General features: G+C 36.6%; 1 protein-coding gene across 5 annotated transcripts in view; it reads right to left on the minus strand.

The window, feature by feature from the left end:
* Positions 1-16388, minus strand: part of Mbd5 (methyl-CpG binding domain protein 5) — a 505686-nt gene that overhangs the window by 337426 nt on the left and 151872 nt on the right. For 4 of the 5 annotated variants that reach the window (XM_008825173.2, XM_008825172.3, XM_029559701.1 and 1 more), the window contains one exon: positions 784-875. The gene's annotated coding sequence lies outside the window, so the exon portion shown is untranslated. Of the gene's footprint in view, positions 1-783; positions 876-4869; positions 4909-16388 lie in introns of those variants that run through there. The other variant, XM_029559703.1, reaches the window with a different exon arrangement.

The following is a 16388-nucleotide window of genomic DNA, read 5'->3' on the forward strand; positions in this document are numbered from 1 at the left end:
CTTGGATCTGAAATTGAGGGCCCTATTTTTAGGCCATATAGTCTCCAAATTTTCAATTTCCTCATGTAGCAAGTAATATTTAAAGTACCTCTTTTTGCCTTTTTCTTTTTAGAAAAGAGTTTGTTTATTTTTATTTTATGTGTATGAGTGTTTTGGCTGCAAGTATGAAAGTGTGCCATATGTGTATAGTGCTTCCAGAGGCCAGAAGAAGACATGAGATCCCCTGGTTCAGAAGTTAGATAGTTGTGGACTACCATGTAGGTGTTGGGAACTGAACCCGGGTTCTCTGGAAGAGCAGCCTGTGCTCTGAAGTGCGAGCCATCTTTCCAGCCCCCTAAAGTGACTGTTCTGAGGTTTCTATACCTCATCCCATTTGAAAAATTTTAAATATAGTAGAATAAGCATGCAAGCAGGCAGAAACAAGTACTCCAAAGGAAAGGATATGCTAAACTGAATGCATTTTAAAGAAAACAGCACAGTAGATTGTAGCAGTTTTTGTTCATTTTTTAAAAGTTTTGTTCAGCTGTGCCCATATGTTTGAGAAAAGTGACTTTAGATTTTTTTTTTAGTTTTTTCTTTCAAATAGTGTATTATTCTTAAATTATATGTTCATTATAATTGAAATATGATGCTTCCTGTCTAGGCAGTAATCAGTAAGAAAAATTGTGTGTAAATATGAATGGATATGGCCAGGAGCAGTAATAAGAAACCAGCCAAATTTAGCAAATTAAATATGAATCACGTACCCTAACCACTTCGTTTATAAGACTAGTTTCTACTTACCTTGAGTGTCTAATTTCTACAGATTTTGTCTAAGCCGTACAGCCTGTAAAGTCTATCTCACACATGCAGAAATGGACATCTTCAATGTTCATCTAAAATGGAAGCATATGAAAATAAAAATGAAGTTACAGATATATTCCATTTGCTGAAATATAGAAGAAAATCTTGCAATTATGACTACTATTGAAGAACTCATAAATTCTTGAGCAAAGGGAAGCAGGGACACATCTTATAATTTAAGCAGACAAAACCAAACAATCAACCAAACAATTACACTGAGGTTTCCTCTTTATGAGAATCAGGAAGTTTTGTCAAACATCGATTTTAGAATTCTCTTTGTCTCTCTTTTTATATTTACTTATTATTTATTTTGTTGTGGAGTGGGAACGGGGGGAGGGGTGAGGTGCACCTGCCATTGGCACATGTGGCACTCAGAAGACAACTTTTCAGCAGTCTGCTCTCTCTACCATGTGAGTTCTACAGATCTAATTCATGTCACGTTTGGTGAGATGCGCATTTACCTGCTGAGCCATCTCCTTGGTCCCTATTACAGTTGCTTTGGTTGTCAACCTGATACATCTGGGAAGGAGGAACCTTAGTTGGGGAATTATGTTTATTGGGTTGGCCTATAGGCATATCTGTGATGCATTTTCTTGACTGTTGGGTGATGTGGGAGGGCCAAGGCCACTGTGGGTGGTGCCACCAGTGGGCAGGTAGTCCTGAGTTGTTTAAAAAGGCAGGCTAAGCACAGGTCAGAGGAGCAAGCAGCATTCCTCTGTGGTCCGTGCTTCATTTCCAGTCTCTAGGTTCCTACCTATACTTTCCTCCTGACTTCCCTCAAAGATGGTTGTCACTTGGAAGTTAAAGATGCAATAAGCCCTTTCCTCCCCAAGTTGGTTTTGGTCAAAGTGTTTTATCACAACAACAGAAATCAAACTAAGACAGTCCCCTAATATAGGTTTTGATCCATGCCATAAGGCTGAGAACTTTCCATAGTGCTAATATCTGTCTATCTAGTTTCTATGTGAAATTTTGATAAATATGGTTTTAAATACATTGATTCTGGTATCCTATATGAGCAGCTAAATCTTAGAATTTTTACAAAGTATAATCTGGCTTATGTTTAATTTTCTGTAACAACTAAAATCTTATTTTAAAAAATCACAAGTACAAAATTCTGCTTTCATGAAAAAGCCAAAATTCTATTCTTATCACTTAAATTCCCCAATCAATATTTTACATCATCCTAGGAAAGCTTATCAGAAAGTTTTTTTAAGAGAAAAATGCCAAACAGATAATTATAATTATCCAGAGGAAATGTTCTCTGCCTAAAAAAAATTGACTCTGATACTTGTCAATGCAGTTTTTGAAATAGGATTCTGATGCTACCTTATTTTAATGTGTTTCTACGTCCTACAGATCTCAAGCTACACAAGAATGTCAGAAATATCATTGCTGCTTTTAGACATCAGCGTGGCTTTGTGTTTCCTTGTAGCTGTATATTAAAACACTTGAGGCACTTTTAAAATATATTAAAACTTGGTTGTTTCATAGATATTCTAATTTAATTAATATGAAGTTGAAGTATGGCCAGGAACTAGGCACTTTTAAAGTGCATTAAGGAAGAATACCTTTTCTTTTGATGGTAAACAACCTCACAGCAGTTATTTGGCTTAGCTTCCATAAATAAATTAGGCAATAACTTCCAAAACCAAAAAAATACTGTGTATAGAACATCTGTTAAAACCACTGAGCTATGCTAATCTAGCTTCTAAATATGTAAAATTACTTCAAAGATTTCACAACACAAATAAATATTTATATAAACCTATCTCAACAATCATATAACATGGATCCAAATGTAATGCTAAGTGGTAGATGTGGTGAAGGGAATCATAAGTATAATGAATGCACTGAAGGACTGCATTTAAGACACTGGTGCCATGCTGAGAGACTCTAATTCAGAACTAGGATGGGGGTCACAAGTATTCTTGATGATTATAAAGCAGGTCTATGCCATTTGTAGAATAGTACTGTGTTTATGGACACTATCACTACAGTGTCATTTAGCAATTATAAAAAACTTCTTGGTTTCAAGTTGGGCGTGGTGGCGCACACCTGTAGTCCCAGCACTTGGGAGGCAGAGACAAGTGGATCTCTGTGAGTTCAAGGCCACCCTGGTCTACATAGTGAGTTCCAGGACAGCTGGGGCTACAGGGAGACCGGGGGTACAGGGGGACCCCCTTTAAAAAAAAAAAAAAAAAAAAAAAAAAAAAAAAAAAAAAGACAAAAAACTTCTTGGTTTAAAAAAATATATTTTTAAGTGAACTTTTTTTGATTTCACATAATACATTTTAGTCATATTTAGTTCCCCCTTCTCTATCTGCAACCCCCATAGCCTTCTCACAGAGCTTCATGAATTTTGTCATATATGTTAAGGCCTATTAAGTCGAGTTGTCCCTTGCTATGAGTTCATCCTCTGTAGCCTGGTCACCCTGTCTAGTGTCACTCCCTTAAAGAAGATCAACAATTCCTCACCCAGCAGTGATCGGCTGCCAATAGCTCCTCATCAAAGTTGTGGCCTCCTGCCCATTTCCCCAGTTCTATGCTGGTTTTTGTCTGATTGAGTTTGCATGGGTCTTGTGCATGCTGTCACCACTGCTGTAAGTTTATATGAATAAATTCCCAGGAGCCTGCAAGACTATCTTTCCTTATGGTCATGTACCTCTTCCCCTGGCTCTTACAATCTTTCCACCCTCTCTTCCACAATGGTCCTCATCCCTGGGGGATCAATATAGGAGTCCTGTCCAGAGACACACTTTGGCCAGTGGTGGTCTTATGTGTTCATTGTCCTCTGTTACATGAGGAAGCATCACTGATGAGGGTTGATGGGCTATGGATCTGAACAGAGAGTTCTCAAAAGAAGACATGAAAATGGCTAAAAAATACCTTAGAAAGTGTTCAACATCCTTAGTAATTAGGGAAACACAAATCAAAACCACTTTAAGATTTCATCTTACCCCAGTCAGATGGGCTAAGATCAAGAAAACAAATGATACGAAATGCTGGGGAGGATGTGGGGAAAGGGGAATACTCATTCACTGCTGGTGGGACTGCAAACACACTGCTGGTGGGAAAAGAGTGTGGAGAACACTTTAAAAACTAAAATGAATGAATGAATCTACCAGATGATCTGGTTATACCACTCCTTGGCATATACCCGAAAGATTCATCCTACTGCAGAGATATTTGTACATCCATGTTTGTTGCTGCTCTTACTACATAGCTAAGAAATGGAAGCAACCTAAGTGTCCCTCAGCTGATGAATGGACAATGAAAATGTGGTACATTTACATAATAGAGTTCTACTCAGAAGTAAAGAAAGACAAAATTATGAAATTCCCAGGTAAATGGATGGAACTAGAAACTGCTATACTAAGTGAAGCAACACAGATACAGAAAAACAAAGAACATATGTTCTTTCTAATTTATAGAAGGATCTTAGCACCAAATTCTTATATCTGAATATATATGAGTATATATCCTGATGTAATGCAGGAGCCAGAAAATGGAAAGAAACCATGGGGGTAAAGGGAAAGAAGGAGTCTGAGAGAGAATAGTAGTGTTACCAACGGTGAAATTGGTAAAATAAGGATATTTAACTGAGAGGGGATGAGGAAGGGTTATCCAAGGGTTATCCAAAGAACGATGGGGGCAAAGGGGAAGAAGGCGCTCAAGGGAGGTGATCATAGAGGACAGGTATTATCAAGGGGGAAATGGGGACAGTGAGGGTACTGTAACTGGGGAGAGATTAGGGAGGTTAGACACATCTCGTGCAAGATGATGTTTAGGTGATATTAGTTCAAACGTCTACTGAAAAATGTACATATACTATCTGAACATGAGTGCATGTGTATAGTTGAAGGCTATACAACAAGAAATACACATCAGGTGGGAGAAACCTCTCTTTGAGTTGTTGGTCAGGGTAGTTCAAGAGACTTCCAAAATTACAAAGGTTATTGCCACAGCCCTTGATTATTTACTAGAACCTGAAGTTAAGACCCTACTGCTGAAGACAGGACATACTTCAGACACAGAACTTGGAGTGACGGAGCTGGAACTGACTTGGAAGCCTCCTCCCTGAAGACTAGCTCTCATTGTTTGGGAGATACTATGCAAGCTGTGAAGGGAGGGAAAAAAAAATCAATCAATGGTCCAATCCTAGCTTTAAAGCCCAATAACCACAACAATGACCGGCAAAGCAAACTATATTGGTGCAGTAGTGGCATTTTTATCTAAGAGATAATCAAAAGCTACCTAATTGGACTTAAAGTCTGCTCAATGGCAGCAAACTTATGTGTGGCACTATAAACAGAGTCAAATACACATGGCTGGAGCAGTATAGATCTTAAAGAAAACTCTAAGTCTGTCACATCCCTAGATGAACATAATTTACTATATGCTGAATGTGAATTCTTATATTTATAGACAAGTATGCCAGTTAACTACTCATCCAAGAAGCTTCCTTTGCAACAAACTGTTACAGAGTTCCAGATCTGGTCACACACACAGGATAAGTGTCTGGGATATGCCCAAACCTAAGGGACACATCTATAATTGAACCTCTACACCTAAGGCTCATGAACACAGTAGAACAAGTGGTGGAGAGAACAGGCCTTCAATTTTTTTAACAGGATCTTACCGTATAGCATCAAGGGCTATGAATACAAGACTGAGCCACTTAATTTTGAATTTACTCTGATTATATTTCTAATTTAAAAGGTTAAAGACCTGCTAGTTTAGAATTAATTTCTGAACACAGAGTAAATGGAACTTCAACAATGAGTCAATATGGATGAACTGATGTTTATGGGCTGGGTATTTTAGAAGTTTTGCTATCCTAAATAAAATGCATAGTTAAATAATAGAATATTTAAGATAAAAGAGTTAAAATACAATCTGTAATGAAAAATTTACTTAGCACATCACATATAACTAGAAACATGCTCTGAATGTCTCTGAATTTTTTATATTAAACTAGTATGGTCTGAAATGAGACGTATTCCTATAACATCATTTTATCTGCTTAAATACAAACTATAATTGTTTCAAAAAAATCTTGAATCTATTTCTGGAGAAGATATATACACTAGCATAACTACTAAAAGTAATATTAAATAGATTGTATACATTCTTGTTTTGAAAATTCATATACACAGACCTAGAAACACTTTGCAATGAAAATAACATTGCACACACATGTCCTTTAAGATTCCTTCTGAAGCTGGGCATGGTGGCACACGCCTTTAATCCCAGCACTCTGAGGCAGAGGCAGATGGATCGCTAAGAGATCAAGGCCAGCCTGGTCTACATAGTGAGTTCCAGGACAGCTGGGGCTACAGGGACCTTGTCTCAAAAAGACCAAAAAAAAAAAAAAAATCCTTCTGAAAAGGAAAGTTCTGATAATAGTGGCATGTTGTTTTGCTACACAAATAAATGATGGTGACCACAATTGCAAACTCTGACAGGACTGTACTTCTGCTCTTAATTTTCTTTTCAAGTTTGGGAGTGTAGAAATAAAGTTTTCTTTTTCCATGAATGTAAATTAAATCAATCTACTGTTTATGAGAAAAGTTGATTTTTCCCAACATATTTTAACAAGAATCAATAGCTCTGTAAATCACATATAATATTCTACATGATAAAAGAACTCAATCCCTCACATTACTCTATTTTATTTTATTTTATTTATTTTTATGTGTACACATGTATTGCCTGAATGTGTGTAAGTTCACCTGTGTTGTACAATGCCCAAGAAAGTCAGGTGTTGTATCCCCTGGAAATGGAGTTAAGGATGGTTGTTAGCCACCATGTGGATGGTGGGAATTGAACCTGGGTCCTATGCAAGAGAAGACAGTGCTTTTAACCACTGATCTCTCTCCAGTCCCCCCTTTTATTACTCTTCATTATTAAAAATACAAGCTTCTGAATGACAATCAAAATTTTCACACAATTTGCTGAAATACTTTCCTTACATCTGAAGAATGTTAGCTAACATTTATAGAGATCTAGGTTCTAAATAGTGTTATTATTTTAATCTTCATAGCAATATAAGCATGCAACTTCTTTGACTTTCAAGATTCTGTTCATTTTGATTTGGTAAATAATTAAAAATTTTTAATTTAAAATTTTATCTATAATTGAATGAAAACATGTAATAGCAAGAAATTACAAAACAAATTAAAAATTCAGTGTTATAGATATCATTCAAAGAATTAAAAATATTTAGCCTATGCTTGGCTTTTAAGACTCCAATTTTTTTAGCTTAATAAGAGCTCCATGGAATCATTTTCTCAATTGTTTTATTAAAGAGAACAATGTTAGCCTTAGCATATTCAAGCTGTTGCTTAACACCAGTTAAGACCATAAGGATGCTTACTCCAAATTACTCTTTTAATGGACTCTGAATCACTTTTATGGTTCTAATGCAACTATTATGTTTTGTGGCAAAGAGTAGAAGAGGTCCCTATTAGGTACACCAATGACTCTGAAAAATGAAGAGGTATTCCAGCTAGTTAACATTTATAGAGATCTAGATTCTAGGAACATTTGAAGATACAAGTAATTTGTCTTCAGCCCTCTGGCTACTTGTCTAGATAATCTGGATTCAGTAAGATACTATATTTATAGTTTTTTAAAAAATGAAGCTTTCTTCATGAAAGCTGATAATTCTCAGGCTCTTTAAAGTATTAACAGCAAATCAACCATGTTCATTTAAAAAAAAAAAAGCAATATTTTCCCTCTTTTTTCCTTCTCCTACCAGCATTTTCTAAAATCATTCTTTGGTAACTGTGGTTTGAATGACAAATGTCCCCCATTGGCTCAGGTATCTGAATACTTGGTCCCCAATTGGTGGTCTGGTTTGAGGAGGTTATGGAACCTTTAGGAGGCACAGTATATCACTGAGGGCAGGCTTTGAGAACTTATAGCCTCGTCCCACTTTCAGTTAGTTCTCTCTGCTTTGTGTTTGTGGTGTGTGTGTGTGTGTGTGTGCGTGTGTGTATGGTGGGTGGAGAGGGAGAGGTGATCTCTCAGATTCCTGATCATGTTCCCTGCTACCACTGCTTTCAGCCATTATGAACTCTAACCATCTGGAACCATAAGCCAAATAAATTCTTTTATAATTTGATTTGGGTCATGAAACTTTATCACAGTAAAACAAAAGTAACAAATACAGATATAGACAAGGTATCTCTTCAATTTGAGTGGACTGATAGTCTCTGTTCTTTTCTCTCCTCTCCTCCCCTTCTATTCCGTCCTCGCCTCTCTGTTCCTCTCCCCTTCCCTCTTTTCCCTTCCCTTCCCCACCTCTTTCCCCTCACCACCCCAACACAGGGCCTAACTATGTAGCCAAGGCTCGCTTTGAAGTCACAATGCTCTTGCTTCAACCTCCCAAGTGCTGGGATTATAGACATGTGCTACCCTGCAGTATATGTTTATTATATTCATTACTTGGGATGAAACCAGGAATTTTGTGTATGATTGCATGCAAATACCTTTAGAAGCTTTTCAGAAAGAAATCACTAAGTTTTGCTAAATATAGTAGCAAGAACATGCATATACACATTGTCAATAATAAATTTAACCTGAGCTCTATTATCTGGCTTAATTTTAGAAAAAATATTGAGACAATAAGATAGGGGCTAGTGAGTGGATGAAGCTTGTCTATTATTTTAATTCTCTGTAGTCCTCCTGATATCAAAAACAAAGTTCTTGAAAATCATTATAAATTAAAAACTGAAGGTTGAGAGACACTGTAGATAAAATGTACATTTGTAGAGAAAATGTGAGCCTGAGTGTCTATATTAATGCTTACATTCAAAACAGTTTCAAAACAGATCTCAAATTAAACACATAATCAATGAAAATTTACATAGTTGAGCTTTAGTCGTCATTTTCATTCATTCTTCAATGACGACTAGAATCTTTCAAGACCTTTCTGATGCAGAGTCATAGAAATTTTTATGAGGCTAATTTACTTTTAGAAATAATATCTTGTATAGACAATGATCCTGCATTCTAAGGTTATTAGCACTGTTAGAAGTTTGTAACTAGGATTATGCGTATGTTAACTTCGTATCTTCTCAAGTTGTGTTGACATTGATTTCTCACTCACTGGACACTTCTGGAAGCAAATTCCTTTTCATTGGTACTGATAGAGTGGTTTGACATTTCAGGTTTATATTCCCACAGTAATAACCTGTCTCTTTTTCATGCCTTCCTTAAATTTTACTATCATTGATATCATCTCCATTTTCTTTATTCAAATACCACACTCTTTTTACCCCCATTGTGATACAGGTATTATTTACATTTCTAGAATGCTTAAATCAAGTATTTTTTTCAATGATGGAAAGATGCATATAGGAGGAAAAGAAACAGAGAGAAGAAAAGCAACAGTGACAACTACTGCTGATTTTATGATTCAGGTTTATCTAAAAACATAGAGTTGCTGGATAAGAGACAGAGATACCAAGAAAGGAAATTAAGTACCAGAGAGTAAACTTAAATTTCTTGAAACATGGTAAGCTTGAAAGTCTCTTCCATTTTCATGATTGTATCAATCTACGATTGGGAATCACTAGAAATTATATAAGAAAATTAAGAGAATGATTTGAAAAAACTCCCACAAAGTAAGCATGTAAGCTATTCTGCCCCCATTTGGAGATACAAAAAGAAATTACAAGCACTTAATAGAACATGAATTCTTTAAATTCTAAAGAAATGGGGTATCATATAGGCAGTTTTACCAATCAGTAATCTACTATCTAATATATTTAATTCCAAGTTAAGAAAAGAAAAGGAAAGGAAAGGAAAGGAAAGGAAAGGAAAGGAAAGGAAAGGAAAGGAAAGGAAAGGAAAGGAAAGGAAAGATATCCAGGAGTAGTCTTAGAGTTCTGTAATCTCAGCACTCAAGAGGCTGAGAAAGAAGACTCTAAGTTTGAGTCTAGCTTTTGTAACATGGTGGAACACTATCTCAAAAACAAATAACAAATAAGATATTATAAACTGGTGGTGAGTCACCATAACAAATATGCCAAAAAAAAATAAAAGTTATCAAACAAACTTTGCAAAGGACTGGGATATAGTTCTAACAGAAAAAAAAGAAAAATTCTGCTGATGATTGATGATGAAAGCCAAAAGGGGCCCATGATCCTGAGTAAAAATAAAGAGAACATATGCTAGGGATTATCAGAGAGAGAGGGAGGGAAGGGGGGAGGGGAGGGGAGGGGAGGGGAAAGGAGGGGAGAAGGAGAGGAGAGGAGAGATTAGGAGATCTAAACGAGGATACATATTTTCAAGTGTTTTAATAGTGCTATGGTATTAGGAGTGTCCTAGTTTGTTTTTGTTACTGTGATAATCATCATGACCAAAAGCAACTTAGAGAACTTAAAGCTTATTCAGCTTATACTTCTAGGTCACAGTCCAGTACCGAGAGAAGTCAGGGTAGGGACTCAAGCAAAACTGAAGCAGAAACCATAGAGGAACACTGCTTACTGGCTTGCTCACAGGCCCATGCTCAGCTAGCTTTCTGAAACAGCCTAGGTCCACCTGACTAGGGATGGTGCTGCCCACAGTTGGCTGGGCCCTCCAACATCTATCATCAAGACAAGCTGTCATAGACTTGGCTATATGTCAATCTAATGTAGGCATTTTTGCAATCCAGGCTTTCCTCTCAAGTTGACGGTGCTAACTAGGACAGAGGACACTGAACACATAAGACATTATTATCTCAAACAAAATACTATTATAAAGACAAATTCCATTAAGCTATCATAAGTACAGTGCAACATTAAAAGAAATCCAGATGCAGAACATAAATTATAATGCTATACTTACATGAAAGTAGCAACAACGATAGGTCAAAAAATGATTTCACTGTGTTGAAATGAACAAATGATTGTGGTATTGTGGAAATTAAAATAGAAAATACTCAGAAAGTATAGAAGACACTATTTAAAAACCAAAACGACAAGGTTAAAAATTATTAAGATATATTAGATTCATTCATGAATTAGTACTTATTATGACTAAGCTTAAGATAAAACTAATTAGAGGGAAATATTTTTGAGTTAACTTACAGGGAATTTAAATAAATTCAGTTTTAAAGTATGTGCACAGAGACTAAAAAATTCCTTCTTGGATTTTTTTTAAAGAAGTAATTTAAAAATTCTGCTATAGATGGTGAAAATTAGCAAATAAACTGGATATATGCATAGCACAAATTTACACTGTAGGACATTAAACTGTTCTGTATGCAAATCCCTTCAGTTCAATATCTATGGGAATTAATAATGGAATGTATAATACTATATAATGTATGTTTCAGTCAAAGTAATGTCAAATTTTCCAAATATTTTTAAAAAGCAGAACTCAAAAAAGTTAATATTAATAGAAATCTAAGAGACAGCATAACTAAACAAAAACCAAGAAGTATCTTTGGAAAATAGAAGGAAGTTATAAAAGAAAGGATTGCTAAAAATCAAAACAAAACCAGATCTCACAGTACCTGTAGTTGCCTGAAATAGACCTGCATAAGACTAGGCTTGTTAACAGCTAAACTGGACTATGGGTCAAGGATGAAAGGCATTAATGTGGGAAAGGGACCTATAGGGAGGACTGGAATACAAGGGTTGTGGGGGGAACAAGAGACTAGCAGGTGAGAATGAACTGAAGACACTATATATGTGTATGAAATTGTCAAACAAATTCAATCAATGAAAATAAATTTTAAAAAGAATTCTATGTCGCCCTCTTCTGACATCTGTGGCATTTTATGACATGGGTGCTGTCTTAGTTTGTTCTCTATTGCTGTGACAAAACACTCTGACCAGTACTGCAATTGAAGCTGCACTTTCACCTATGGCCTTTCCTGGCCTCTCAGAGTGCCAAGCTTCAGCTGCTCTCTATGACCCCTTCACGCTTTCAACACCAGAACCATGCAGGAGACTGTTACACATTACCAAGTCCTGCTTCCAGCTTGAAACAGAGGCACGGGTCCCCTCTGTGCGCTGACCCTGAGGAAATACCTCCCAGACTCACACAGGCACCTGAACAGCTGTCCAAAGCTGGGCTCATCACCATCCTGCCCCAGCCCACTCACCCTCCATCTCACCGGGTGGACAGTGGAAAATCCAGACACTGCCTGCATCCTTTCTGTCCCTCATCATGTGGCCTCACCACCCTCAGCTCTTCCTCCTAGAAAGCCACCTGCACTGGCTACGTGCATTCCTCCTGTCTTGTCATCTCCAAAGGGCAAGTGTGATTTGCCCCTGCCTCTGTGGAAGCCTTTGACACACTTCCCAGGAGCCTGAGTCTGAGCTTGAAGCTTTGTCAGTAGCTCACACTAGGTCTGTCCTAGTTTGTTTCTTCAGCACTTTGATAAAATACTCTAACAAATGCCAACTTGGGGAGGAAAGGGCTTATTTGTCTTACATCTCCCAGGTTGCACGCAGTTCATCAGGGAGCCCAAGGTAGGAACTCAGGGCAGGAACCTGGAGGCAGGAGCTGGAGCACAGGCCATGGAGGAACGCTGCTTACAGGCTTGCTCCCTTGGCCCCTACTCAGCCTGCTTTCTTATGCAACATAGGCCCACCTGCCCATGGTGGCACCACCCACAGTGGGCTGGGTCTCCCACATCACTCATCAAGAAGATGCCCCTCAGACATGGCCACAGGCCAGTCCAATAGAGGCAATTTCCGGATTGAGGCTCCCTCAACCCAGGTGTGTCAAGTTGACACTAAAGCTATCCAGCACAGGTGCACTCACATACATGCAGGCAATACACATAAAATAAAAATAAAAGAATTCTATGAAAGAATAAATCTGTAAGTCATTTTCATGCCAGGCATTCTTACTAAAAATTAAAAAGAGAAATAAAAAGGGAAAAGAAGGATAAAATTTAAAAAAATGAAAAAGAAAATTCCCCAACAAAATCTATCATAATTTCTAAGAGGCACAAAAAAAATAGCGGGGAGAAATGTTATATCCTGTGAAGTCCTGACAAGTGAATACACCCGAAAAACAAAACAGGACGTCTAGAAGATGCAAGTGTACAGAGATGCATCCAGTATCAGACTGTTCTCGGGGATACTGCAAGGAGGCAGGTTAATGTGACTTCAGCAAAACAAAGCAGGCTCTGATCTCTGCAGACTTCTGGTGCAGACATTCACAGGAACAAACAAAAGCATATCATATGAGAAATAGGGTGAGCTTGCAATAATATCTGATTTTATCATTTCTAGAAACAGTTATCTTTAAAAGACAACATATTTAAAATTCTGTCTGGAACAGCTTCATATTATGCCAGTTTAACAAACAATTTAATAGACAAAATAAACACTGATGTAAGAATAAAATCTTTATAAATAAAAAATGTGTGAAGTGCACAAATTACCTAATATGTATAAACAAAGATGGGTCATTAATGGCTTGGTAATGGATAAGTGAGAAATCAAAAAATGAAATGTGAATATAAACAAATAACAGCCATAAATTGCTGTCCATTAGTATTTATAAGAGCAGGTTTTTTTTTTCAGGTTTAGAGGATTGTACTGTTAATAAACAGAATATTTCATATTTCATAGGCAACTATACAGAAGCTATATAATAAACTGTAAATTATTTCCTGGTACTTTCTCCAATCTGTCTGTGTTTATAATGAACTGAAATGACATACAGAAGAATGTTCAAATGTTTAAAGCACTGTCCTACATTTTGGTCTGTATGAGTGACTTAAGTCTTAATATCAATATCCACAAAACTCTGTTATGAGTTTTCAGTGATTTGTTAGCCAAGAATATGGCTATAGATACTCTTGCAGATAGAGACAAATGGACCCTGTATAAATATATAACAGAAAATGTTAACTTGCTTCACACAATAGTGGAAGTATAGCTTGAAATGGTGTGTGCATTGAAAAGTAATACTTAAGTATTTGCTGGTTGCAACAGAGAACACCTAGCCACTAGCAACTGAGTAAAACTAAAATGAAATCTTCAGTCCACATGTGGAGAAAAAAGTAAAAACAGATTTCTCAAGAAAATGATTCAATATTTTGGCAACACATACCTCTTACTGGATTGAATCAGGTGAGACTACCCTTTTTAATGTAAAAAAGGCTGAATATTGGTAATATCATGTGGCTCAAACTAAAAGTATTAGAATACACATAACTGATTTAAATTCATCATTTAACACAAATGAGACAATATATTCAATGTCTAAAATCTCCAACCCATATATTTTTTCCTTTCATATAACTACTAATAGAGATTCTTGTTATCATATTATGAAGAGACTGTGTGTGTGTGTGTGTGTGTGTGTGTGCGTGCATGTGTGTGCAACCACATGCGTGCACATTTGAGCATATACACAGGTAAAACTCATTCTCGTTGTATCCTTATTGGATGTAGATAGAGAATATGTAACAAGGAAAGTTACAAGTGAGAACAAACTCACATTTGGAAAACATCAGGCTTTTCTGGTACTTAAAACCTCAATAAATACTATAAATTACAGTGACATATAAACTTCCATCTCTAGAGTTTTGCAAACTAATCACTTTTTAAATGGTTGACTATAAAGTTAATCTATGTTAACTGACGCTCAATTGATCAATGTAACTGAGACAGGAACATATTTCAGCAGAAATCACAAATAAGAAATGTTCAGTAGTGTTTAATCCTAGAAACATGTTACTTAAAAATATAACCAAAAAATTCATATGCTTACTACATTAAGTTATCAAAACGACCACTATAGATGGAAAATGGCCAGTGCTCTAAGTGCTCCACAGGTTCCCTTCTTTAGAGATTCCTTCCCATCATGGCTCCTTCAAATTTCATAAGGACATTAACATCTGTTACAGAAGGGTTGCTGAATGACAATGGCATCCACTTTGATTGGTTGATGCCTATGCCAACCAGTAATGTATTTTGAATCTCTCCCGATTAGTAAGACATGATTAGCAGTGAAGGCTTGAGTTTGGAATAAGGCTCTATTATAGTAACCCTTATATCTGTGTAAAACATTGGTCCTTTATAAAATTCAACTTCCTCATTTCAAAAGGAGTTATTACTTTCACCTAGCAGAAATGTTTGTGGATTACACAAAATAACATAAAATACCTATTAACACATAATAAACCTAACATTTGCCTTCTTTTCACTGTAATAGAAACACAGAAACTATTACATAGAAAAAATGATAAAAATTATGTTCCTCTATAAATGATTTTTGTGTCAAACACTGATTTTTGAAGCAAGTAATATGGTAATTGGAATACCTTATCTCCACAAAATTATTATATAAAATGGTGACATATCACAATCACAATATTATAAATTATAATTCTACTTATAATGTGCTATTATTTTACATGAAAATTAACAAACACTAAACATTTGTATTCACCAGGCATTATTCATTCTAAACACTGCACATTTAAGTTATTCCATTTTCAAAACAACCTTATGGGATCATATTCTGAACCATTTCCACTTAGCAAATGAAGATATCAAGGGAAATAGAGTTAAAAGAGTATCAAGGAGGCTGAGGAGACCCTACCAGATGGACTTGAACCAGTGTCCAGTCTACAAATAGGAGGGTCAACACAGAGGAATCATATCCTCCATGCTTCCAAGCGAAGACAACCATGGTCGAGCAGGACCTTTGACTTATCTTCACATAGGAGGAACTGGTAAAAGAAAGGACCCAGGGGCTCCTCCCAAGCCCATGTGTCCCCTGAGAAACAGATCTTCAAACGACCTTAAGAGTAAAAATAAATTGGTTTATCTGGGCCAACTGTATGACCTTAAACACCCAAAAGGAAAGTATAACCAAAGATTAAAGGGGCCAATATAATTTTTAAGAGTCCATATGCATAGCTAAAGGCTACATAACAAGCAACAACGCCAGATATGAGATACCTTCTTTTGAGTTTTTGGCCAGGGTGGCCCAAAGGACTCCCAGATAGTAACCCAGGATAGAACTGGGAAAATGAACAGCAGACCCTAATCTTATCTAAAGGAATATTGACAACTGATTGCTGCTAGAAGAGCAACAGCTGACCCTCCTAAAACAAAGACCTCTAGATAGGCTGACTAGATTCACTAGATGGACAAGTAGTGGGGAATGGCTGGGTGTGCCAACAACACAGCAGACAGTAGCAGGGATATCAGAGTATAAGGGCTCTAGTGGGGGGATGGAGGCTATGGGAGGGTGCCATCTGGGAAGTGGTTGTATAGTTGAATAAGATGGTTTGGGATGTTCTGTGTGATATATACACACACACACAAAAAAATCAACAAATTTTAAAAAATGTATTATATTTGAGGAGGAAGCATGGAAATTTACATCATACTAATTAGTAGAGGTGATAAACATTACCACTGAAATCTACCTGATGACTTTATAGACATACACAGGCTCCAAGGATCCAAGTGCAACTGATTATAACTACGATAATCAGATACATACAGATTAGAGATGCATATGCCAGCATCTCAGTGTTAGTAGCAAAAACAATGAGTCTTTCTGCAAGG

Source organism: Nannospalax galili, unplaced genomic scaffold, assembly GCF_000622305.1.
Source record: "Nannospalax galili isolate Female #2095 unplaced genomic scaffold, S.galili_v1.0 scaffold87, whole genome shotgun sequence".
NCBI lineage: Eukaryota > Metazoa > Chordata > Mammalia > Rodentia > Spalacidae > Nannospalax > Nannospalax galili.